Source organism: Podarcis liolepis, assembly GCF_965112155.1.
Source record: "Podarcis liolepis genome assembly, chromosome: 7".
Lineage (NCBI taxonomy): Eukaryota > Metazoa > Chordata > Lepidosauria > Squamata > Lacertidae > Podarcis > Podarcis liolepis.
This window is the reverse complement of record NC_139561.1, coordinates 22,478,146-22,502,521: the sequence shown is the minus strand read 5'-3', so window position 1 is coordinate 22,502,521 and position 24,376 is coordinate 22,478,146. Positions and strand designations below refer to the sequence as shown.

General features: G+C 46.6%; 1 protein-coding gene and 1 long non-coding RNA gene across 2 annotated transcripts in view; one reads left to right on the top strand and one right to left on the bottom strand.

The window, feature by feature from the left end:
* LOC310711476 overlaps window positions 1-9,635 on the bottom strand; it is a 50,589-nt gene extending 40,954 nt beyond the window's left edge. The window contains exon 1 of the long non-coding RNA XR_014528481.1: window positions 9,439-9,635. This is a non-coding gene — a long non-coding RNA (uncharacterized lncRNA). The remainder of the gene's footprint in view (window positions 1-9,438) is intronic.
* The window catches only part of AURKAIP1 (aurora kinase A interacting protein 1), a 155,656-nt gene continuing 136,347 nt past the window's right edge, over window positions 5,068-24,376 (top strand). Inside the window, exon 1 of the mRNA XM_083513320.1 lies at window positions 5,068-5,074. The gene's annotated coding sequence lies outside the window, so the exon portion shown is untranslated. The remainder of the gene's footprint in view (window positions 5,075-24,376) is intronic.

The window sequence follows — 24,376 nt, the reverse complement described above, 5'->3', positions numbered from 1 at the left end:
ACTCTGAATCTCGAGACTTCCCCCCATCCCCTCCACGGGTCCTATTGTCAACATTTGCAACTGCATATATTATTCCATATTCTATATTTTATATCAATCTATATTGTCCATAGTATTTGTTACACTACAGGTGGGTTTCAAATCCTGATAGTGTTTCCATCTGCTTGCAGTGGTCTCCTAGATAAGTTATACATTTTCCCCATTCTTTTTTTAAAGTTTCCGTCCTCTCGGTTCCTGAGTTTTCCAGTCAGCTTTGCCATTTCAGCATAGTCCATCAGCTTAGCTTGCCATTCCTCTTTGGTAGGGGCCTTATCTTCTTTCCATCTCTGGGCTAGTAGCATCTGAGTGGCAACAATATGTATCCTCTTTTGCTTGGACCTACTTCAGTTGTGCAAACCCAGATAACGGGCATGTTCACAAAATACCTAAGAAAATCTTAGGTTTCTATTTTTCTGCCTGCAAGAAATGAATTCAGTTCATGTTTACCAGCTCCTAATCTCCTCCTTCCCCCCTCCTTTTTTTCTTTGGTTTGGAACTAAGCAACAAAAACAGGACAGGGTTTTTTATATTAAAAAAGAAAAATCCCCCAAAAGAACAAATACTCACTCGAACTGGGTTATCTCATTTATAATAGCACCCTTCATTTCAGAGAAAGAAAGCTTACCTCCGGCAATGTGTGAGTAGCTACATAGCGAAACCAGTACGGCTGACAGAAATGCAACTGCTTTGGTCTAATGGGGTTCAGGCGACCCTATTTGAGAGGGAATCTGCTTGCTGAGCTTACAAAATGAGCCAATTTGCGAGCGTCGGCATAAAGGCGCCCTAGAAATAAAAACCAGTGAACTGTAGATCTTTCAATTTTTATAACATCTATTGTGAGGGGGGGGGGTTGAAATGCAGCGAAAGCCTACAGCTGCCTGTAGCACATTTTTCTCCTAGTTTGTACATCAATGCGGAAAAGGGGACGTGTGCGGGGGTGGTCAGAAAACTTTTCCCCAACCTACCCCCTGCCCTGGCAAATCTTATCCATTTCATGCTGGTGTTCTCAATCTCCAAGTGCAGTTCTGCTTCACTGCCATTTTATCCACATAAGAACGCTGTGAGGGAGGTGAGTCTGAGAGACAGTGACTGGGCCGAGTCACAGTGCGTCATGACCCCTGTACCCAGCGGTGCCCTGGATTACAGAGTTGGAGGCTGGGTCTCAGCCAGGGATCAGAGATGACCGCAAAGGACAGGGAGACCAGTGCACCTGAGGAAGCGGGACAAGAACTCCCAGTAGGAATTCCCAGACCACCAGGGCTTTCAGGGCCTGGACCTTCACGGACATCTGGTGCTGAAGAACCAGATTCCTCCCATCCCATCCCAACAGTCTGGCAGTGCCAGGAGCACATCAGGAGGGAAGCTGTGGAGTGTTGTCTTCAGGCCAGAGGTTTAGCTCTCCAAGGCTCTGCAGTTGTGTAAAGACATGAGAATTCCTGTCAAATGTCCAATCCAGGTTTATCAGGACAACAAAGCATGTTTGGCTTTGAAGGTTGTAAGCAAAGCACGAAGAACTTGCAATTGAAGCTGCAACATGCTAGAGAATGTGTTCAGGAAGGACTCGTAACGATGGGCTACATGCCAGGTAATGAAATTCCTGCTGATTTATTGTCCAAGGTTGTTCCGAAGGATCAACAATGTCCCTATGGACAGAAATTGGGTTTGTACTGAGATTGTACTGACACGCTGCCCAGTGGTGTTCACAGAAAGGGGGAGGATGTTAGTTTCTGTTTGCCACTGAGCAGCTGCTTAGAGTCACAGGACTCTGTTTACATTCCAGACACATTCCATACTGTTGGAAGTCTCACGGGAGACGAGAGAGGGATGTGACGTTACTGGTTTCCTGTTCCTTTGTTCCTTTGTTGTTCAGTTGCTCTCTGCTCTCACAGAGAGAGGATGTATATTTCTTTGCTCTTTGGGTAGCTTAGTAATAAAGCATAGCATGTAGCCATAAATCTCATCACTTCCGCTTGCTGCTTTGAATTCTCTGCTGAATCGGGGATGCGCCTGAGGCCTCATCAAAGGCTCAGGTCGGTAATTATCGTCAGGGGCGATTCCAGAGGAAAATGAGCTTTATCAGCTTGGCCGAGCGGAGATCCCAACAGGCAGCAGTCTGCCTGCCTACACCCTTCCCGCTGTCAGGGCTGCTGGTATGTTTGGTGATGCCCAGGCAAAGCACTCTCCGGTGGGCCTGCTACTACCTTGCTGGCTCCCGTCCACCTTTACCTGCCAAGCTGGACCACAAGTCAGCTTGCTGAGTCCACGATACATTAAAATATTGCATAATGCCCTCCCAATGTAGCTTTACTCACTCATGAATGGACAATTGCCCCTTACCTGGTGGCCCCTCCAGAAATTTTTTACTCCAACTCCCAGCATCCCTGGCCACAGGCACTATGCGGATGGTTGATGATCCCGTCTCCTCCCTGCCCCTCCCAGCAAGCAGCAGGGGAGTTCAGGTGCACCTTCTGCAAACAAAGCAGGGACTCTAGCACTGAGCTACAACCTGTGTTGAACCACTAAGTCCATCTAGCTCAGCACTGTCCACACTGACCAGTAGTAGCTCTCCAGGGTTTTCAGGTAGAGAGCATTCTCAGTCTTAGCTGGAGATCCTGGGGATTGAACCTGCAACCTTCTGCATGCAAAGCAGATGCTCTACCACTGAGCTACAGCTCTTCCCCTTTACAGTAGGGTACATGGTCACCCTACTGATGTAGGGTCACAATTGAAGAAAAAGTTTCAACTAACTTTTGTAAAAAACAACAACCCAGAAGCTTTCTTATTAGGAATTGTAGATACTGACATCCCAAAAGAGCAGAAAAGACTTTTTATGTACAAAACAACAGCCACACGGATGCTACTAGCCCAAAGATGGAAAGAAGACAAAGTCCCTACCAGAGAGGAATGGCAGATCTAGCTGTTGGAATACTCCTAAATGGCAAAGCTGACCGGAAAGCGCAGGAACCAAGAGGACAAAAACTTCAAGAAATAATGGGGAAAAATTATAATTTATTTAGGAAATCACTATAAGCAGATGAAAACATTAGTAGGATTTTAACAATGCTTGTAATGTGACAAATACTGTGGTCAATATGGAGAGATACAATATATGGATTGTGAAATAATATGCAGTTGAAGATGTTGACAATAGGACCCATGGAGGGGAGGGTGGGAAGTCTGGAGAGTCAGAGAAATCTCTATTTATGGTTATGTATCTGGTTTTCGTATAACCTTTTGTTTGTAAAATCAAATAAAAATTATTTCAAAAAAAGAGAGAGATGATCCCTCAGAGCTCTTCTTAATGTTGTTCTCCTTCTTACATTAAGAATCCCAGTCCGCTTGCCCCCCAAAATCGAATAATCGTGCTGCCATCGTGCTGCCATTTGTTAAATGCACTAACAATAACCCATAACCATCAGTGTAGCTATTAAGGAGATGCAGAATGACAATGTTTTCAATAACTCTTTTCGAGATATGTAGAGGCAGGGAGGGAGAGAACCGTCCTGACAGTACAGAATGTGTCTGTTTGTATTCATTGTGAGACGACCGAGGCAAAATTAAAACCTCTCTTCCCCAACTGCCCACACGTTTTCAGTGGTTGCCTGAGCAATAGTTGCTCTATCAGGAAGCCGGAAAATATTCATGACACCAGACATGGGAATGTGAAAGTAGCTATCGTTATGTTGTTGCCGTTGCAGGACAGAGCTGTCTCCCGCGACGGCTGGGCTTTTGTTTCTTGTCTTTTACGCTTGACGTTCCTCAAGCTCGTTTGTAATTGTTAGCTCTGTCACCCAATGGAAGGCATTTTCCTTGAGTCATTGTGCGCGTTTGATTTAATTTGCATGCATTTGAATTAAAAATAGTTCCGAAGGTTGTATCCATAGGCATGCACAACACATTTTATGAGGGTGAGCGTCCAGGGAAATTTAATTTATTTTTTAAAGGCAAAGGTTTGTTGAATACTCTGTCGTAAAGACAACATCTTAAAAAGCAGAGACATCACCTTGCCAACAAAGGTCCATATAGTTAAAGCTATGGTTTTCCCAGTAGTGATGTAGAAAAGGCTGATCGCCGAAGAATTGATGCTTTTGAATTATGGTGCTGGAGGAGACTCTTGAGAGTCCCATGGACTGCAAGAAGATCAAACCTATCCATTCTGAAGGAAATCAGCCCCAAGTGCTCACTGGAAGGACAGATCCTGAAGCTGAGGCTCCAATACTTTGGCCACCTCATGAGAAGAGAAGACTCCCTGGAAAAGTCCCTGATGTTGGGAAAGATGGAGGGCACAAGGAGAAGGGGACAACAGAGGACGAGATGGTTGGACAGTGTTCTCGAAGCTACCAGCATGAGTTTGACCAAACTGCGGGAGGCAGTGAAAGACAGGAGTGCCTGGCGTGCTCTGGTCCATGGGGTCACGAAGAGCCGGACACGACTAAATGACTAAACAACAACAACAACAACAACTGACATAAAGGACATTGTTTTCATTCATAAAATGGATGAAGGAACCTAAACTAAAAAACAAAACAACTAAACTTAATACAAACTAAAAAGAGAGAGATTCCAAGTACCAAATTCTGTCCCTAGAAGCAGCCTCTTCCCTTATTGCCAATCATACCACCATCCTTTCCAGAGACAGACATAGGCAGAAACTGCAGATCCATCCCGGCTTTTTTCTTCTGCCTGCATCTCTCCCTGCTTCCCTCCTCCCCTCTTCTGCCTCTGTCTCTCTCCCACTGTTTCCCTGTGGCAGCTGAAGGAGCTGGGTTGCTGCTCCATAATCTCTCTTCTTTGGCACAATCTCTGGGGTTTTTAAACACCCCATGAACACACCTATGGTTGCATCCAATACTATCCCTGCTTAGAGTAGACCCACTGAAGTTAAGGAACATTATTACCTTGAGCGACTAGTCTTGGCTGCACCCCAAAGGTTTGTTCATTTCAGTGTGTCTATTCTGAGTATGACTAACATTGGATCCAACCCTATCCTTTGTGCAAGTCCCAAAGACTGGATAGGCTAGGGCCCTTGTGGATGCGACTGTTCTTAATCTGGAACTAATAGTGCAGGGAGAGCAGGAGAGGAACCAATATTTATACTGAATATCCATTCCAGTTGATGCTGTCTGTGGTTTTGTTTTGATTTGTTTGAAGGACAAATGCAGCAAAAGCACAATGACGCTTCTGAAAATGGTTGTATTAATTGGGGGTATAGATTACGCTGCACTTCAAAATTCTTTGCCAAGGTTACTCTGGCTGCTGTTTTCTGATTGAACACAAAAGCTGTGTTGAATCAGGTTAAGGACCTGTCTAGTCCAGCAATTATATTTCCAGTATCAACCGGTAAAAAGCCCTAGTTTGTGTGTGGCCAAACATTTCCCCTGCGTTTTCCCTGCTACCATGCAAGAAATGGCATTTAAAAATGATCAAAGAGGAAGGGATTTATTTATTTATTTATGAAATTCTCCTGGTGGGATGCAGGTTTTTCTTGTGACTACCTGACTTACCTGCATTTTTCTGCCTGCTAGTCCCAATGGGCACCAGTCACCAATGGTTATAGCTTAGGGGAAGAAATCACGATTTAACTCAGGGGCGGGGAAGACTTTTTATTTATTTATTATTATTTATTGAATGTATATATCGCCCTATACCTGGAGGTCTCAGGGTGATCCTCCAACCCAAAGACCACATTTCCCTTTTGATCAACCTTTCCAGAGCCAGACACTAGTGGTGGGTGGAGCCAGAGGCAAAGTAGGAGGAGCAACAGATGCAAATTTTGCCTTTGTACATTAAGGCAGTTTCTGCATCCACATACCCTCTGTTTCCTCTTCTCCAAGCGAGCAAGAGGCATGGTCAGAGGTCAAGGACATATTCCTAGGAAGGCATTTTCAGGGCCCTCAAAGAATTGTGGGAACTGTAGTTGGTCTTAGCCTAAACCCCTCCGTATTGAGAAGCACTCCCCAAAACCCCTTTTGAAACCAGCCAACAAGAAGTTAAACCAGCTGTATAGTATTTAGGAATGCGGAAGAAGTCCATTCTGTTTGGACTGTACCACAGACCGACATGATTTGCACTTCCGGATACAATATGCAAACTGAAAAATTCTTGAACGTTGCGATGCACTTCTTCAACCAAATAGAAATAAATATACAGTGGTACCTCAGTACTCGAACGGCTTGGCTCCCGAACAATAACAAAATGGCAGCCACAGGCTGGATAAATGCTGCATTTTTGCCACCCTGAGGCATGAGAATAGCCCAGTGGTCAGCAACCTTTTTCAGTCGTGGGCTGGTCCACTGTCCCTCAGACCTTGTGGGGGGCCGGACTATATTTTGGGAAAAAAAATAATGAACGAATTCCTATGCCCCACAAATAACCCAGAGGTGCATTTTAAATAAAAGCACACATTCTACTCATGTAAAAACACCAGGCAGACCCCACAAATAACCCAGAGATGCATTTTTAATAAAAGGACACATTCTACTCATGTAAAAACACGCTGATTCCCGGACTGCCCATGGGCCGGATTGAGAAGGCGATTGGGCCGCATCCAGCCCACGGGCCTTAGGTTGCCTACCCCTGGAATAGCCCAAATGATCTCTTGTAAATGGAGTTCCAGTGCTGGAGAGGCCATTTTGTCGCGGTGCCGAAATACAGTCACCAGCCCCCCCTCCGCAAGCAGCCAATCGGGGATGTCTTTTTGCTAACTCGACAGGCGCCAGTTATTTCCCCTCCGAGAAACGAATCCAAACAAAAGGCAGGCAGTCAAGATGGGTGATTCCCTACAGGGGTGACAAAATTAATGTCGGCCAGGCAGCCTACGCTTTCATTTTTCAATGTAATAAACAGAAAACAGCCAGGAGGGTCCTGTTGTGAGCTTATGATGTGCTGTTTTCAATGCAGCCAGAAAACAGATTGTTTGGGGCTTTTCTTCTCGCTCGCTTTCCTGCCTCGGCTTACAAACAACCTGCTGTTTCTGACAAGGGTGGGGGACCTCCGTTTCTAAGCAGGCTGCCTTGTAAACCCATTAAGCATGTCAACAAGACATCTGCTGTGGCTTTTCAATGCCGAAATGCAAAACAAATTTGTTTTGCATTAACTGGAGCATCCCCCCTGCTCAGGAAGGAAATACAGGATTGTATTAAACTAAGTCCTACTTGGGGTAGACTCATTGGAAACAGCATACCCTCCAACATTTATCCGATGAAAATAGTCTGATTGCATAATGATAATTTTATTAATTATACCCCACACATCTTACTGGGTTGCTCCAGACACTCTGGGAAGCTTCCAACATATATACAAACATTTTTATTTTTAATTCTTTATTTAGGGTTCAACTATAACAAAAAAAACCCGCAGTAACTACTACATCAGTTCATTCCAACATATATACAAACATAATAAAACATTAAAAAATGTCTCTATACAGGATTACCTTCAGACGGCTCGGGAGTCGGATAACTCCACACCCTCCAACATTTCTCCAATGAAAATAGGGACATCCTAAAGCAGAGGTCAACAATCTTTTTCAGCTGTGTGGGGGCCAGACTATATTTTGAAAAAAATAATGAACGAATTCCTATGCCCCACAAATAACCCAGAGATGCATTTTAAATAAAAGGACACATTCTACTCATGTAAAAACACGCTGATTCCTGGACCGTCCATGAGCCGGATTTAGAAGGCAATTGGGCCGCATCTGACCCATGGGCCTTAGGTTGACTACCCCTGTCCTAAGGAAAAGTGGGACATTCCGGTATCAAATCAGAAACCGGGATGGTGTCTTTAAATCAGGGACATCCCTGGAAAATAGGGACACTTGGAGGGTCTGAAGCAAGGCACCTAGATTAATCATGTCCATTATTTACAGTAGTAGAACCAGTGCTGGATAAAACCCATATTTTTTAAAAAGAACAAAATCCTATAGGGTTGTATCCCTGGGCGTGGTTAACCCAAGTTCATTAATCTCAATGCTTTTTGCAGAGCAAATGATGCAGAATGTGTGGGCAGTCCCGGATGATAATAATAATAATTACTCCATTTATTTGTATCCTGCCTTTTCCCCAGACCAGGACTCAACGAAGCTTACACAAATTAAAATGACAAAGCTGGAAACATATAAAAGACAATCATGAGAAAGTAACTGAATGCTAATGGGATTAAAACAATATTAAAAAACAGATTTATTGAAATACAGATAATAAATACAGCACCGACACTATTAAAAGCCCTTCCTTAAAGAAAAGGAAAAAAAGAAGTCAGTCAGTTCCCCAAAGACAGTTGGAACAAAAAGTCTTCAGCTTCCGGTGGAAGGTCAACAACGAGAGAACCAGTCTAGATTCTCTAGGGAGGGAGTTCCAAAGTCTGGGAGCCACCACTGAGAAGGCCCCAGCAAACATATCTGTGAAGGTGGCGGAACTGAGAGGAGGACCTCCCCTGAAGACCTCAGAGCCCAAGGCAGTATAAATCCACCACTAATTGATTGTTATTGGTGGCCACAGTCACACCATGCATTTAAAACACTATGACACCATGTTAATGTTCTGCCTCCACAGTCCGAGGCAATCATGTTTCTGAATACCAGTTGCTGGAAATGACAGGAGGGGAGAGGGCCTTTGTGCTCAGGGTCCTACTTACCATCTTCCAACAGGAATCCTGTTAGCCACTTGTGAGAACAGGATGCCGGACTATTTATATTATTTAATTATTTCACTACATATATACACTGCTTGATGGTGGAGAAAGCCGACAACCTCAAAGCAGTTTACAAAGAGAACAGAACAACAAAATAATCAGTAAAAACAACTATTTAAATGGGCCATATGGCCACATCCAGCAGCAAGGTTCTTCTTATGTTCTTCTTGTGCGGATGCCTGATTATCGTCTTCCAAAGCAACTACTCTATTCCGAACTTAAAAATGGAAAGCGTAATGCTGGTGGTCAACAAAAGAGGTTTAAAGACTCTCTCAAGGCAAATCTTTTTTTAAAAAAAATGTAGTATAAGCACCGACAACTGGGAAACACTGGCCTGCGAACGCTCCAACTGGAGAACAGCCTTTTCCATAGGTGCCATGGGCTTTGAAGACACTCAAACTCAGGACGCAAGGGAGAAACATGCTAAGAGGAAGGCACGCTTGGCAAATCCACACTGTGATCAACTCCTGCCCGGAAATCTATCTCCCCACTGTGGAAGGACGTGTGGATCCAGAATTGGCCTCCACAGTCACTTACGGCCTCACTGTTAAAACCGTGTTTATGGAAAACAATCTTACTTGGCTACGAGTGATCGCCGAAGAAGAAGAAGAAACAGACCTGGCTAAACAAAGAGGATTGACACACAGAACATTTAGAAAATGGGGACAGAGGTATCACAGGTGGCAGTGAGACGTCAATTGTTACCTGTCCCAAGGAAGGAAGACTAGGCTGGGATGGTTGTTCATGATTTTTCGTGGCCTGTAGGATATGATTGGGGTCAGCTTGAGGCAAGGATCTTCTTGAAGAACCTGAAGTCACTTTTGCAGCAAAGCCCACATTCTTGTAGCCTCCGTCCTGATTATTTCAGAACAAACGTTCCCTTGAATCGCCACCATGCCATTCATTCTTTCCAAAGTTAATATCGAGTTTGAGTGAAACGGCTCAGCCCCCTGGGCTGCAATCTTTACCTAGTGCAGTTGGCAGGTCATGCGAGGGGCCAGTTTAAGCTGGAAAATCTCCTTAAAGTAGATGAAATCACATTTTCAGCATATTCCCTACGTAGGTAGCATTCCTCTTTTTAAGCAACTTTAAGCAGAGCCGGGAGACAGACTTCCTGGTTGCGTCTCCCGCTTTGGCCAAATTTAATTCAATTTAGCCCCAAATTCAGTCAGTTCCCCTACTCACGGGTTGTTGCTTTTGTAGCCGAATGTTCCCAGGAAAAAAGGTCAGCGCTCAACGACAGCAGCTATGCGGCTTCACTCCACAGAAAGAGCGATCAACTCACAGCACCGCACCAGCCCTTCCACGTTCTGGAGCCCCTTACGGGGTCCCTCCGTCGTTTCTGGGGGCGCTAATGGTGCCCGCCGAGTCCCACGGCCACAGGCTATCGCTGCCTGTGGGTTTCCGACTTGGGTCTCCGCTTCGCCGTAGCGGACGACCCGTTTGTGCGGAGCTTCCCCTTCACCACTGGAAGGAGACCGCCATTGCCGTTCGCGCCGCCTCCGGAAGCCTGGGCTGCAATCTTTACCTAGTGCAGTTGGCAGGTCATGCGAGGGGCCAGTTTAAGCTGGAAAATCTCCTTAAAGTAGATGAAATCACATTTTCAGCATATTCCCTACGTAGGTAGCATTCCTCTTTTTCAATACCACATTCCTTTGGCAGGTGCTGATTAACTGTTGGAAATTATGAGAAAATGAGGGTTGAAATCCTTTCTCAGGAAGGGGTGTGGCTGGCTGGTTCAAGCCCTAGACAGGAGCACTCCACGATGTAACTTTTTGTTGCAGACCCCCCACTTCTGCCTAGGAGTGGGTAGTCTAGATTGACTTCATCTTTACTGAGAGGTATGCTTGCTTCTTTTCTCCTGACAGGTCTCTGGGGCAAACAGATACAGAAAGCTTGTTTGAAAACCATCAGCCAAACTGCATCCTTGCCTGCTTATTTTGGAATAACCATCTATTTCTCTTCTGGTAGCTCCCTTGCCCAGCCACCTAGCTGCCATTTCAGGGCCAGGACTGCTAAGTACTGAAGTTCTCACCCTGGGCCAGCAGGGGGATACTGTAGGTAGTTTTCACTCAGGTCCACATATGCAAATAAGGAACTGAAAGTGACGTTCAGTGATTGGATAGTTACAGAAAGTTGTTACTGTTGCGTTGTAGTGGAGCTCTATATAGGCAGGCTGGCTGAACCCTTCAGTTCAGTTCTGTTCTGGGTCTGTGAATAAACAAGACCTGTTTGAAGAATCGCTATGTCATCTGATATGTTCACCCACAGCTTAACAAGGACAATACTGGAAGGCAGTGGCAGCTGATAGGGCAGAAGGCAGGGAGGCCAACAGTAGGTGGCGCCAGAGCCAATGGCAGGCAAAGCCAAAGGATTCTAGTTTTGTCCCCATCCTCCTCCCTCCTGGAGAGGGCGACGTTGAGGCTGAGGAGCAGGAAACTGACAGGCAGGGCCACCCCATGGATTGGATGGAACTAGGAAGGCAGGCAAGTGGAAGCAGGATGAGGGCAGACGGAGGTTTGTGGGGCACTGCCCCATCTGCCATAACGGATCAGCCTCCTCTGCTTCACTCTTTTGCTTAGCATAATCCTCAGGGTCATGTGCTACATATCTTTTCCCTCGCTCCATCTCAGTTTGCAAATAATTTCAGGCTTGTCAGCCAGCGATGTTGACTTCCTGGCTTGGGCTGATAAATGTTTCATAACGCAGGAGAAGGCTGATGACGAGAGCCCTGAAATGCTGCCCGCAGCAACCATGAAATATTTAACGGGGTATTTTTTAAAAGCCAGAGTTGCATAAGGGACCTTTGTAGGTCTGGATTTTGTTCTCTCTTTAAGTAACGCTACGGACACAGTGGCCGGTGGCCAGTTTGTGGTTCTCTGTTCATCAGAGATAACAGTGAAAGCGTTAGGTAATTTTCAATTCTAGACTTAATGGTCTTATTCCCCTCCCCTCCCCCCCCCCATGACAACAGACACATACACACAAAATCTTTAGCTCAGGGAAACTGCCAAACTTTGGGGGCTTCTTCTAGCCAATCAGGGATCACCATGCATAATGAGATATCGTGCAACTGGTCAGATTTGCCCATACAAATATTTCAAGAGTCTATAGGCTGATACTGTGGGAGTTTGCCTATATATATCCACAGTAGTGGCGAATTGAGAAGTGCAGGGTTCCTTCATGGTAGTCATAGCCATGCTCCCTTCTGTTACATACAACCTTCTAAGATTATGCAACAATCCTATAATTATGGAATAATAATCATTAGAGATCAATGCAGACCTCTGTCTGTTTCTACTATTTTCTGGGCACATACACAGGTGAATCATTCTGAGTGCTCCAGTATAATATTTTGAGTGAGTTAAGTTGCATTTTCCTTGAAGTCCCATTGTACGCAAAATAACTTGCACACCATTCTCTGAAAACTGTGCTTTCAGTGTTCCTAAATACTGAGCTTTGGAGCATGCAGAACAATTCCTCCTTGGTGCTCTTCCCACAACCTTTATCCAGAGTGATCCTGGGAGCCAATCCTCGGTGGTTGACTCACCTCCTTTTACTCTGATTGGCTCCAAAAGGCACAAAGGGGTGAGAATGCGTTTTTCAGTGACTAAAAAGTTCCACTTCCATGCTGATTGTTAGGGACTTCCCCTGCGTGTAAAGACATGCTCTGGCGGATTGAGCCGATGAGACCAATAGTGGGTCCAGCGGTCAAGAAGGTGGTTTCTGCATGTGCTGTAGAGGGAAGTGAGGGGCAGATGGGACTTGTCAACATGGGAAGGTAGCCCATCTAGGAGAAAGAAAACTCTGATTCTAAACCTCTATTACCTTGCAGGATATATTCAGGAAAAGAAAAGGCTTAGGAGTATACCCTACACAAATCTGGAGCGGAGTACCTAAGATGGTTGGTTGGCACCTTGTAGGCCTCCTTCCGGCAATTCCTGCAGCCAAGCAAATGTATTGCTCTGCTTTCCTTTGGGACCACATCAGCGAGGATGAGAGGGGAGTCCTGTTGTCTGGGCAGCCCAGGGGAAGTCACTTGGGTGCTGCTAAGGCAGCAGTTTGACTTCACCCTTGGAAGCGCACTCCATTGTCTCTTGAGTAGGAGACGGATGCCAACAACATGTTGGTTGGGTGACTCTAGGACAGGGGTCCCCAAACTAAGGTCCGCAGGCTGGATAAGGCCTGAGGGACTCGTTTATCCGGACCGCAGCGACCCCCCCCACCCGCTGCCACCGCCTGCTCTTACCGGCGCTGTGCTGCGCGGCTGCCCACTTCTGGGTTGGAGGAGCGTTGTGCGCATGCAGAAGCGTTATTTCCGGTGCACATCCGGGTCGGAAAAGGCCAGTGCAAATGCACACAAGCTATTTTCGGTGCTCCTCCGACCCAGAAGTGCACCAGAAACAACGTGTGCGCACGTGTATGGGCATGCACTCTCCCGCCCGTCGTGCGATCGGCGCCGGAGACACCGGCCTGAGGTGTGGTAAGTTTGCTGACCCCTGCTCTAGGATGCTGGAGAAGGGATCTTTTGGGTTACGCACGTGCACACACACACACCAGCAGAGTGCAGAAATAAATAGTCTGGCAAGACTGCTGGTTGAAAGAACAAAGAAACTTAGGATAATAGAGACTTTAAAAAAAGACTGGGAACCTTTTATGATGTATATACAGAAGCAACGTAAGGAAACAGGCTCACTTGCAGGGTTTGATTAGACACAATTAACTAATAAAATATAATAATGATCTATAATTTTAACTCTACTTTATTACGGAATAAGATAATATGCAGGAGAAGCAAATGCATTATAAACCAGAAAGGGAAGTTGTGGGAAGTCGTGGGGGGGGGGGGCATTTGGAAACTTATTTTGTGATTATATTATCAGCAGTGAATGTGTTAAAATTTGTTGTAAAACCTAATAATAATATTGGGGGAAGGGGGGGGAGAAAAAAAGAATAAAGGAACTTAAGGTGTTTTTTATTCCTGGCAAACAAAGCCATTCTGAGTAGAAACTTATATGGGACCATCATGGAGTCATCAGGCCAAGAGATTAACAAAAGATCCAAAGCAAAGTGGCTTGAAGGAGGAGGAGGAAAGAAGGAAAGCATAAGGACACACGACATGAGAAAGAATCAGCGAGGGAAGAACAGGGTGGAATCTACGCACATGCTGAAAACGTTAAAATGCTTTAAAAAAACCGTTTTGAAAAATGCATTGAATTTGCTATAGCTCACCGTCGCCATCTAGTGTCACAATTGTACATTGCACTCAATGTACAAACATTCAAAACATTTTATTTGCAGCTGTGTAGCTGAGTCCTCTGTTGCCTTTCTGATTATCACCCTCCACTAGTTCAGCTAGCTCCTGGCATGCTTTTGTTGCTTTCCTCCCAACAGAGACTTCTACTGCCTTACGTAGAAATCGGAGAAGGAATCCCAAGGCAATCACGCAACACAACACAAGCCTAGTCAGTCATTGTGAATTCAAGGCATGCAGCTCTACAGCAGAAATAAGATCCTTCCTTTGACGTCACAGCAGCTGCTAATTTCACAACGGTGGCATCAGAAAGGTCATGCTGAAAACTTGATTTTCATATATCCAGATGCCTTTGAAAACGATTCGCTCGTCCTTTCTCTCTTCCCCCTCTTCTCTTGCTATTCAGTATGTACCCTTATCCCATCTTTCCCCTAAAACTCGATGAATATATATTTGGATTAAATCATCCAGTTGTTGTTTTACGTTCATGTCAGCATCAGGAAAATTATACAGCCCTTTGTTTTCCTTATTAGAAATGGCATGTTCTGCAGGGGTCAAAAATGCATCGCTCAGCATCCTAGAAAACCATGAGCTGGAAAAGTGAATAATTCAACCCTCAGCAATTTTTGAGCAATCTCCTTGTTTATTTAAGGGCTGAGCCAAATGTTCACTCAGGAAACTGCTCCAGTTGAATCAAGAGGCTTCAGAGAGTGAAAAGTAGTAGTAGTTGTGGTTTATTAAATTTGTATCACACACACACACACACACACACACACACACACCACTTTCCTTGTTCATATACTGGTCACAGTTCTGTTTTCTGATCTGTACACTATAATGACCTTCTTGAAACAATTCCAACCAATCAGGGGGTTGTGTCCACTGATCCCGGTTGGCTCTCGTGTGCTATTGGCTAGAAACAAATTTAAAATTAAATTTGGTGCCATGTCAACCAAAATATCTCTTACATAAGCTCTCTGGTGGCTTAAGGATCTCGTCCCACTAAGGAATCACAGGTAGCTGCTGCTATGTCAGCCATGTAATGAGTTCGTCTTGCATCATTTACTTACACACACTTAGTTTGTGGCTAAGCCCAGTGGAAGGAAGCAAATTCCACGCTGAACAGATAAGCAGCAGTAAGAAGAATTCTCCCTTACCTCTGTGCTGCTTTTCTCTAGGCCCACAAATAATCTTCTTCTCCTTCTTCTTCTTCTTCTTCTTCTTCTTCTTCTTCTTCTTCTTCTTCTTCTTCTTCTTCTTCTTCTATTTCTGCTTCTGCTTCACTTGAAGGAGGGCTGCCTCTCAGTTTTTTAAATTGACTTGTTATTGAGTTTTATAAACAAGGATCATAGGCGTGATAAATGATACAAATAAATAGACCAAGTCTTCTCATGCCATTTGTACGTCACAAAAACAGCACAATAAATTGGCAATAATATATGTGACATATGTTTCGTTGTTAGTGGTCAATGTACATTGTCTTGGTTCATGGTTTAAATAAAAACAATAACCATAGCAAAGAGAAAACAGGACAGAACAGAGCTAACAGATAACATTCAACCCGAGTGCGCTGCTCATCCCTGGTTTGTCACCAGTACCTATTTCTGGAAAGCCAGGAACTTGTTCCGGTGAAATGGCATCAGGACCAAGTTCTGCAGTCATTGGCCTTGAGGAATCCCTCAGAATGTTGCCATTGATCTATGATGACTATGTGTCAGGGACTGGACCGAGGAGGAATGGTAGGGACCGCCAACCCCTCTTTCTGAACCTTCTCAAGAAGAGATCTACAACAGTGGTTTGCAGAAGGTCATAGAGGCTGCAGAAGGAAGAAACTGTGAAATATTGGGAGGGGAGCAGCAGGAAGAAGAAGTACTGGGGGAGAGACAGCTGACAGACTCAGCATCCTTAGAAAGTATTCCTGACCCCTCCCCTCCCAGTGTGGTGTAGTGGTTAAGAGCGGTGGACTCGTAATCTGGTGAACCGGGTCCGATTCCCTGCTCCTCCACATGCAGCTGCTGGGTGACCTTGGGCTAGTCAGACTCCTCTGAAGTCTCTCAGCCTCACTCACCTCACAGAGTGTTTGTTGTGGGGGAGGGAAAGGAGAATGTTAGCTGCTTTGAGGCTTTTTCAGGTAGTGATAAAGCGGGATATCAAATTCAAATTCTTCCTCTTCCTCTTCCTCCTCCTCCTCCTCCTCTTCTTCTTCTTCCCAGGACCAGGTGAGCATTGAGAGTAGTAGAACAGAAAGCTCAGAGGCAGAAAGCACAGATCAGCGGACGCAAGAATGACGTACAGTAGGAGAGACGGAGAGGGTGGGACTTGGAGCAACGCTATTATCTGAGACAGTGCTTCCTACGTCTCTCACTGTGAATATTGAATAAAATACCTTGCTAAGAGTTTCTTGTTTTTTTCATTACTGGCAGCCTGCCATGAGGCAGGGGGGGGGGGTCAGATTCCCTGAAGCCTGACGCTATGTTCCCCCTTCGCTGTCAGAGGAAGCACACCTCTGAACGCCAATAGCCAGGAATCACAAGTGGGGAGAGTTCTGCTGCACTGGGGTCCTGCTGGTGAGCTTTTTAAAGAAGAAGAAGAATTTGGACTTGATATCCTGCCTTTCACTCTCCTTAAGGAGTCTCAAAGCGCCTAACATTCTCCTTTCCCTTCCTCCCCCACAACAAACACTCTGTGAGGTGAGTGGGGCTGAGAGACTTCAGAGAAGTGTGACTAGCCCAAAGTCACCCAGCAGCTTCATGTGGAGCAGCAGGGAAGCGAACCCGGTTCACCAGATTACGAGTCCATCGCTTTTAACCACTACGCCATGCTGGCTCTCTTATAATAGTTATCTGGCTGGTCAATGTGAGAACAGAATGCTGGACCAGGCGGGCCACTGAGCTGGTTGACCCAGGTTCTTCTTAGGCTCTTATGAATAACATTGAGGGACGGCTGTTGCCTTAATGTCCTGCCAGGGGACTTCCTGGAGCCATCTGATTGGCTACTGTGAGAATAGGATGCTGGACCAGATAGGCTGGTCCAGTATCCAACTGGGCTGATCCAACGGGGCTCTTCTTAGGTTCTTATAATATGGAGTTTGGTCCTAAGATTCTCCAGCCAAGCACATCTTGTTTAACTGCAGGCAATTGGGCCCCAATATCAGATCAGAGAAGCACTTTTCATCCATTTGCTTTAAAACATTTGCTGCTTTTTACTGTGTGCTTTGAAGAAGCTCTGTAAATGCCATATATATATATATATATATATATATATATATATTTGTTTTCGTAGATTTTCACGGGTACAGGAATGCAGGTTTTGGTGTCCTCGGGTGTCTTCCCGTGTAAAAGTTGGGGTGTCTAGGCGACGTTTCGACGAGGTCTCACTCGTCATCTTCAGGCTGGTGCTTTCGGCTTCTTGTTACTGGAACAGAGCGGGATCTCAGTGTTTGAGTTCCTATAAATACTGTAGAGGGGTGTGGTGTATTGCCTCAAAAGTTCTGGGCAGAGGGGAAGTTCCCAGGCTAGTGTTCTTTTCTTCTTTTGTTCCTTAATTACTTGAGGGATATCTTGAGTGATTTCTTGAGTGATATTCTGAGTACCACTTAGGTGGGTCATTAGGTGTGGATTAGTTGCTAAAGCCTTCGTGTCTTGACCTCTTGAATTTGTGAAGAGTTTTTCTGGGAAGATGGCTGTACTGCACTTAGTTGTGCTTTGGCTTGGCTTCGTGTATAGGGGCGAGCTGTGGTTTTGTGCCCTGTGCCAGCCAGATCTGTGTAGGGATTGCAGGGGGGTGCAGCATCCGGAGTTGCCACTATGGTTTGGTTACTGGATGGTGTCTGTAATTTATCTGTGGAGAGGGTCTGGGTTTGGGTCTGGTGTGGTTGATTGGTGGTGGCGTTCTGTGTGCCTCTGGATCTGGTGTCGGTTTTTGTGGGGAGGGCTAATTTCCAGATGTCTGGCAGGCGGGACGTGTCGTCACGCTTGTTCATGTTGTGAGGGTGTTTCTCTATCTCGATGGCTTCCATGATTATTCTCTTGTGGTGATGTTCCATGTTAAAGAGCAATTTGGAATCTGCAAAATTAATTTCGTGTCCTGTTTCTTTCATGTGTTGGAAAAGAGAGGAAGATTTTTCTTCTTTTTTGACGGCATTCTTGTGTTCTGCGATACGTGCATTTATTCGTCTGTTTGTTTGTCCAATGTACGTGGCTGGGCAGACTTTGCAGGGTATTTCATAGACCCCTTGGTTTTCCAACTGGATTTTATCTTTGGGGTTTCTGAGGATATTGGCTATTTTTTGGTTGGTGCAAAAGGCTGTTTTGATATTGTGTTTATGGAGGATTTTGCTAATTTTATCTGTAGTGCCCTTGATATAAGGAAGGAGGGCCATGCCATTGTTTTCTTCCGTGTCTTGGTTTTTGGGGGGTGTTTCTTTTTGGATTAGCTTCCTAACCCTGTTTTGCTGGTATCCATTGGCGATTAACACATTTGAGAGATTCTGTAACTCAGTTGTCAAGTGGTCTTTGTCAGCCAGGCGTTTGGTTCTGGAGATGAGGGTCTTGGCTACGGAGTTTATTTGTGCAGGGTGGTGGTGTGATTGAGCATGTAAGTAGCGGTTGGTGTGTGTTTTTTTCCGGTAGATAGTGTGTCCTAGGGAGCCATCAGGTTTTTTGTAGATTAGGACGTCAAGGAAGGGAAGCTGGTTGTTGGCTTCTATTTCCATAGTGAATTGTATTTTGGGGTGTAGGCTGTTGAGATGTGTGAGGAAGCTATCTAGTTTTTCTTTCCCGTGTGGCCAAATTACAAAGGTGTCGTCAACATATCTGAGCCAAAGTTTGGGTTTGTGTTCTGACTTGTCTAAAGCATTGGTTTCAAAGTGTTCCATGTACAGATTTGCGATGACCGGTGAGAGGGGTGATCCCATAGGTGCTCCTTCTATCTGTTTGTATCTTTGTCCATTGTGGATGAAGTACGTGTTGGTTAGGCAGTGGTTGGTCAGGTCCAGGATGTATTCGGGGGGATTGTATTTGTTTTGAATGGCTGTCAAGGCTTCATTAATGGGCACTTGTGTGAAGAGAGATACAACATCGAAGCTCACAAGTAGGTCATCGGGATGTAGGTTTTGCTTCTTTATTGTTTCTATGAACTGGAAGGAGTTTGTAACGTGTGAAGAGATGGATTCTGCATAGGGCTGAAGTTGCTTAGCGAGAAATTTAGCGAGATTTTGTAGAGGTGAGCCTATGGAGCTGACTATTGGTCTGAGTGGTGTTCCTTCTTTGTGTATCTTGGGGAGGCCGTAGAGTTTGGGGCATCTGGATGATTTTTCTCTGGGGATGATTCTTAGCTGGATTTCTTCACTAATAGGAGAGGCTTTTATTTTGGATTTGGTGGTTTTTTCCAGATAGGTGGTGGGATCTGTTTTTATAGGTTGGTAGGTAGGGTCTTGGAGTAGATTTGATAGTTTTGCTTGGTAGTCCGATGTGTTCATCACAACAGTGGCATTACCTTTGTCTGCTGGGAGAATGATTATGTTGTTGTCTTTCCTCAGGTTGGTGAGTGCTTTCTGTTCTTCTTTGTGTAAATTGCTTCTGGGTGGTTTGCTGGAGCAGAGGATGTTGGTGACTTCAAGTCTGATTTTATTGGCTTCATCTGGGTTGATTTTGGTTAGGCTAGCTTCGACTCCGCATATGATGTTTTCCGTGGGGATGCGTCTCGGGGTAACTGCAAAGTTGAAACCTTTGGAGAGTACTTTGGTTTCAGTTGAGGTGAGGATCCTGTCTGATATGTTATGTACTGTTTGTTTCATGGGTTGTTGTGGAGGGTGGCTGGGCTTCTGGCGTCTCTCTAGTTTGTGGAGTTTGTTGGTGTGTGTGTCTGTCTTATGTGAGGTCTCAGTTTCAGCTCTCCAGACGGCTAGTTGTTTGCATTTGTCCCAGAGTGCAGGGTGGATTTTGTTACAGAGTTTGAGGTGAAGAGTGAGCAGATCTTTGTTGGTTTGGTTTAGTAGGTATCTTTTCTTATGTAGTTCGTTTCTGATTAGGGATAGTTCAGTTCGTTTCAGGATCCTTTCGGTAGCTGGGGTTTTAGAGTGGAATTTAAGTTGGAAGCATGTGGGAATTAAGTTGTTGTCTTGGCAGTTGCGTAGGAACAAGAGATCACATAAGATGGTGGCTCTTCGGATTTCTAGTTTCTCGTAGGTTCTTGTCAGCTGGAAGGTTTCCTCCCCGTAGAGGTGAGATATTTGTTTTCGTAGATTTTCACGGGTACAGGAATGCAGGTTTTGGTGTCCTCGGGTGTCTTCCCGTGTAAAAGTTGGGGTGTCTAGGCGACGTTTCGACGAGGTCTCACTCGTCATCTTCAGGCTGGTGCTTTCGGCTTCTTGTTACTGGAACAGAGCGGGATCTCAGTGTTTGAGTTCCTATAAATACTGTAGAGGGGTGTGGTGTATTGCCTCAAAAGTTCTGGGCAGAGGGGAAGTTCCCAGGCTAGTGTTCTTTTCTTCTTTTGTTCCTTAATTACTTGAGGGATATCTTGAGTGATTTCTTGAGTGATATTCTGAGTACCACTTAGGTGGGTCATTAGGTGTGGATTAGTTGCTAAAGCCTTCGTGTCTTGACCTCTTGAATTTGTGAAGAGTTTTTCTGGGAAGATGGCTGTACTGCACTTAGTTGTGCTTTGGCTTGGCTTCGTGTATAGGGGCGAGCTGTGGTTTTGTGCCCTGTGCCAGCCAGATCTGTGTAGGGATTGCAGGGGGGTGCAGCATCCGGAGTTGCCACTATGGTTTGGTTACTGGATGGTGTCTGTAATTTATCTGTGGAGAGGGTCTGGGTTTGGGTCTGGTGTGGTTGATTGGTGGTGGCGTTCTGTGTGCCTCTGGATCTGGTGTCGGTTTTTGTGGGGAGGGCTAATTTCCAGATGTCTGGCAGGCGGGACGTGTCGTCACGCTTGTTCATGTTGTGAGGGTGTTTCTCTATCTCGATGGCATTCCATGATTATATAAAATCCAGTTGGAAAACCAAGGGGTCTATGAAATACCCTGCAAAGTCTGCCCAGCCACGTACATTGGACAAACAAACAGACGAATAAATGCACGTATCGCAGAACACAAGAATGCCGTCAAAAAAGAAGAAAAAACTTCCTCTCTTTTCCAACACATGAAAGAAACAGGACACGAAATTAATTTTGCAGATTCCAAATTGCTCTTTAACATGGAACATCACCACAAGAGAATAATCATGGAAGCCATCGAGATAGAGAAACACCCTCACAACATGAACAAGCGTGACGACACGTCCCGCCTGCCAGACATCTGGAAATTAGCCCTCCCCACAAAAACCGACACCAGAACCAGAGGCACACAGAACGCCATCACCAATCAACCACACCAGACCCAAACCCAGACCCTCTCCACAGATAAATTACAGACACCATCCAGTAGCCAAACCATAGTGGCACCTCCGGATGCTGCACCCCCCTGCAATCCCTACACAGATCTGGCTGGCACAGGGCACAAAACCACAGCTCGCCCCTATACACGAAGCCAAGCCAGAGCACAACTAAGTGCAGTACAGCCATCTTCTCAGAAAAACTCTTCACAAGCTCAAGAGGTCAAGACACGAAAGCTTTAGCAACTAATCCACACCTAATGACCCACCTAAGTGGTACTCAGAATATCACTCAAGAAATCACTCAAGATATCCCTCAAGTAATTAAGGAACAAAAGAAGAAAAGGCACACTAACCTGGGAACTTCCTCTCTGCCCAGAACGTTGGAGGCTATACACCACACCCCCTCAACAGTATTTATAGGAACTCAAACACTGAGATCCTGCTCTGTTCCAGTAACAAGAAGCCGAAAGCACCAGCCTGAAGATGACGAGTGAGACCTCGTCGAAACGTCGCCTAGACACCCCAACTCTTACACGGGAAGACACCCGAAGACACCAAAACCTGCATATATATATATATATATATATATATATATATATATATATATATATTGTCAGAGGCTGCCTCAGGTCTCAGCTCACAAAAGACCAACGCCAAGCTCTTCTTATATACAGGGATGTTTATTGCAGTTCATTATAGATTCCACAACCGAGGCGTGCAGCCCCGTGTCTTTAACGTCAGACGTTTGAAGTCCCCTCTGACTCGTCCCCGCCCCTGCACCAACTTATGAGGCTTGTGCTAGACCACCGCTTCCTGTCTTTCCTTTTCCGCAGGGTCTTTCTGCCCCGCTGGGTTCCTTCCCTCCTGCTCTCTCCCGAAGCGGATTCCTGAGATGCCTGTTCCCCCCTCCTTCGTGCTTTGGGGCTGGGCTCCTCCTCCGGGCTTTCTCCATTTCCGCGCGCCTCCACATTTGAACTTGGCGCGCGCTCGCTACCCCTGACCTTCCTTTTGACACTGACACTACTCCCTGTACTACTCTCCCCCTCTTCCGGCAGGACGTTCTCCCCAGATCTCCTTCCCCTGTCTCTTTCCTGCTCCGCTCCGTGTGTCACACTGGGAACCCCCCTCTCTTCCCTTCGTTCCTGCTGGGAAGCCGGCCCCGATCTCCCACTCCCGCTCGGGGTTTCCCTGCTGCTTCCCTGCTCCTGGCAGGTCCCCCCTGTGACCCCCCTTGTCCTGACTAGGGGCGCCCCCTCCTGAGAATCCTCCAATTCACTTGAGAGACTCATGGAAGATCTCAAGTCATTGTCATCCTCTTCCTCACTGTCCTGGGATTCTTCCTCGTCGCTCTCCGTCTCCTCCCTCACCTGTGTCTCTGTCTCTGAACCCCTGACATCCATCCCCCCCTCGAAGCCCCCCCTTCCCCCCTCCCGCTGCTCGGGCGCAGGTTCCGGGGGCTCCGTCGTTGCGGAGGTCGCTGCCGGACACAGGTCGTCGACGTCGATCTCCTCTGCTTCCAGTTCATTGTTTGTGTACTCGAACCCATTGTCCTCTCCCAACATGTTCACGTCCTCCCCTCCCCCTGTTGCCTGGGTGGGGTCTGCTTGCCAAGGACCCACCCGCCACCTCATGCGCCAGTCCTCTTCTGGTTGATCGTCCCACCAGTAAGAAGGGTCGGTGTCCACCCCCGAACACGATCCCCTTGGAGGGCTCGACTCTGGCGTCGTCTCCTCTGCGGAGGAGAACCCTCGGAAGGTGCTGGCGGAAAGTGTGGGCGTAAAAAGCCAATCGTCGAAAAACTGTGCTGGCATGGGCCTGTGTGGGAAAAGGGCATGGAACTCGTCCTTGAGGAGGGGTTCGTCCAAAGCGTAGTCTGGCACCCAACTGTTGGTGCTGGCCGGGGCGCCCTCCCTGGCGAGAAAATATTCTACTCCCTCTTCCCCCCATCTCGAGTCCAGAATCTCTGTGACCTCGTTGACTGGTTCGTCCTTAGGTGACCTCCCCCTCTTGGGCGACTCCCTGCTTGGTTCTGGTGCCGTCCCTGACTCCTGAAATCTGTGTGGGGCCTTGTAGGGGGTGAGCATCGACCTATGAAAGACCGGGTGCATTCTGGAACCCTCGGGGAGGGTCAATCGAAACGCTACGGGATTGATCCTGGCCTCAACTTGGTACGGCCCTAGTTGCCTGTGTCCTAGCTTCTTTTTAGCTAACGACTTGGCCGGCACCGCTTGGGCCGCTAACCATACCCAGTCTCCCACCTGGATGTCTTCCCCCTCCCTCCTGTGTTTGTCCGCCTGCACCTTATAGGCTTGTTTAGCTAGCTCTAAATGTCTCCGTAGCTCGTCGTGCACCTCTTGCAATTCTGCTGCGAAATGGTCGGCTTCCTGTGGCTCCCCCTCCCCCGTCGTTACGAGCCCCGGGAAGGTTCTGGGATGCCTTCCATTGTTAGCAAAGAACGGCGTCACCCCCGTAGACGCGTGCTTCGTGTTGTTGTAGGCAAACTCAGCCATCGGCAGGTAATCCACCCAAGCCGCGGGTCGCTGATTGGCGTAACATCTCAGGTACTGCTGCATGATCGCGTTGACCCTCTCTGCTTGGCCGTTGGTCTGCGGATGTCTCGCCGACGACAGGTTGATTTTGACGTGCAGGATCCCTAGGAGCTTCCGCCAGAAACTGGACACAAACTGGCGCCCCCTGTCGGACAGAATGGACCGTGGCAACCCATGCACCTTGAACACGTGGTCGATGAACAGTTTGGCTGTCTGCTCCGCTGTCGCCACCTTCGCACAAGGAATGAAATGCGCCATCTTGGTGAACAGGTCTACAACCACAAGCACCGCCGTCTTGCCTCGCGAACTGGGCAGATCAGTGACAAAGTCCAGCGCCACCCTCTCCCACGGTTGCAGTGGCGTTTCCAGTGGTTCCAGCAGTCCCGCTGGCTTCTGGTGCACTGGCTTGGACCTTTGGCACGTGTCACACCTGGCGACGTACTCCGCGACCTCCCCTCGCA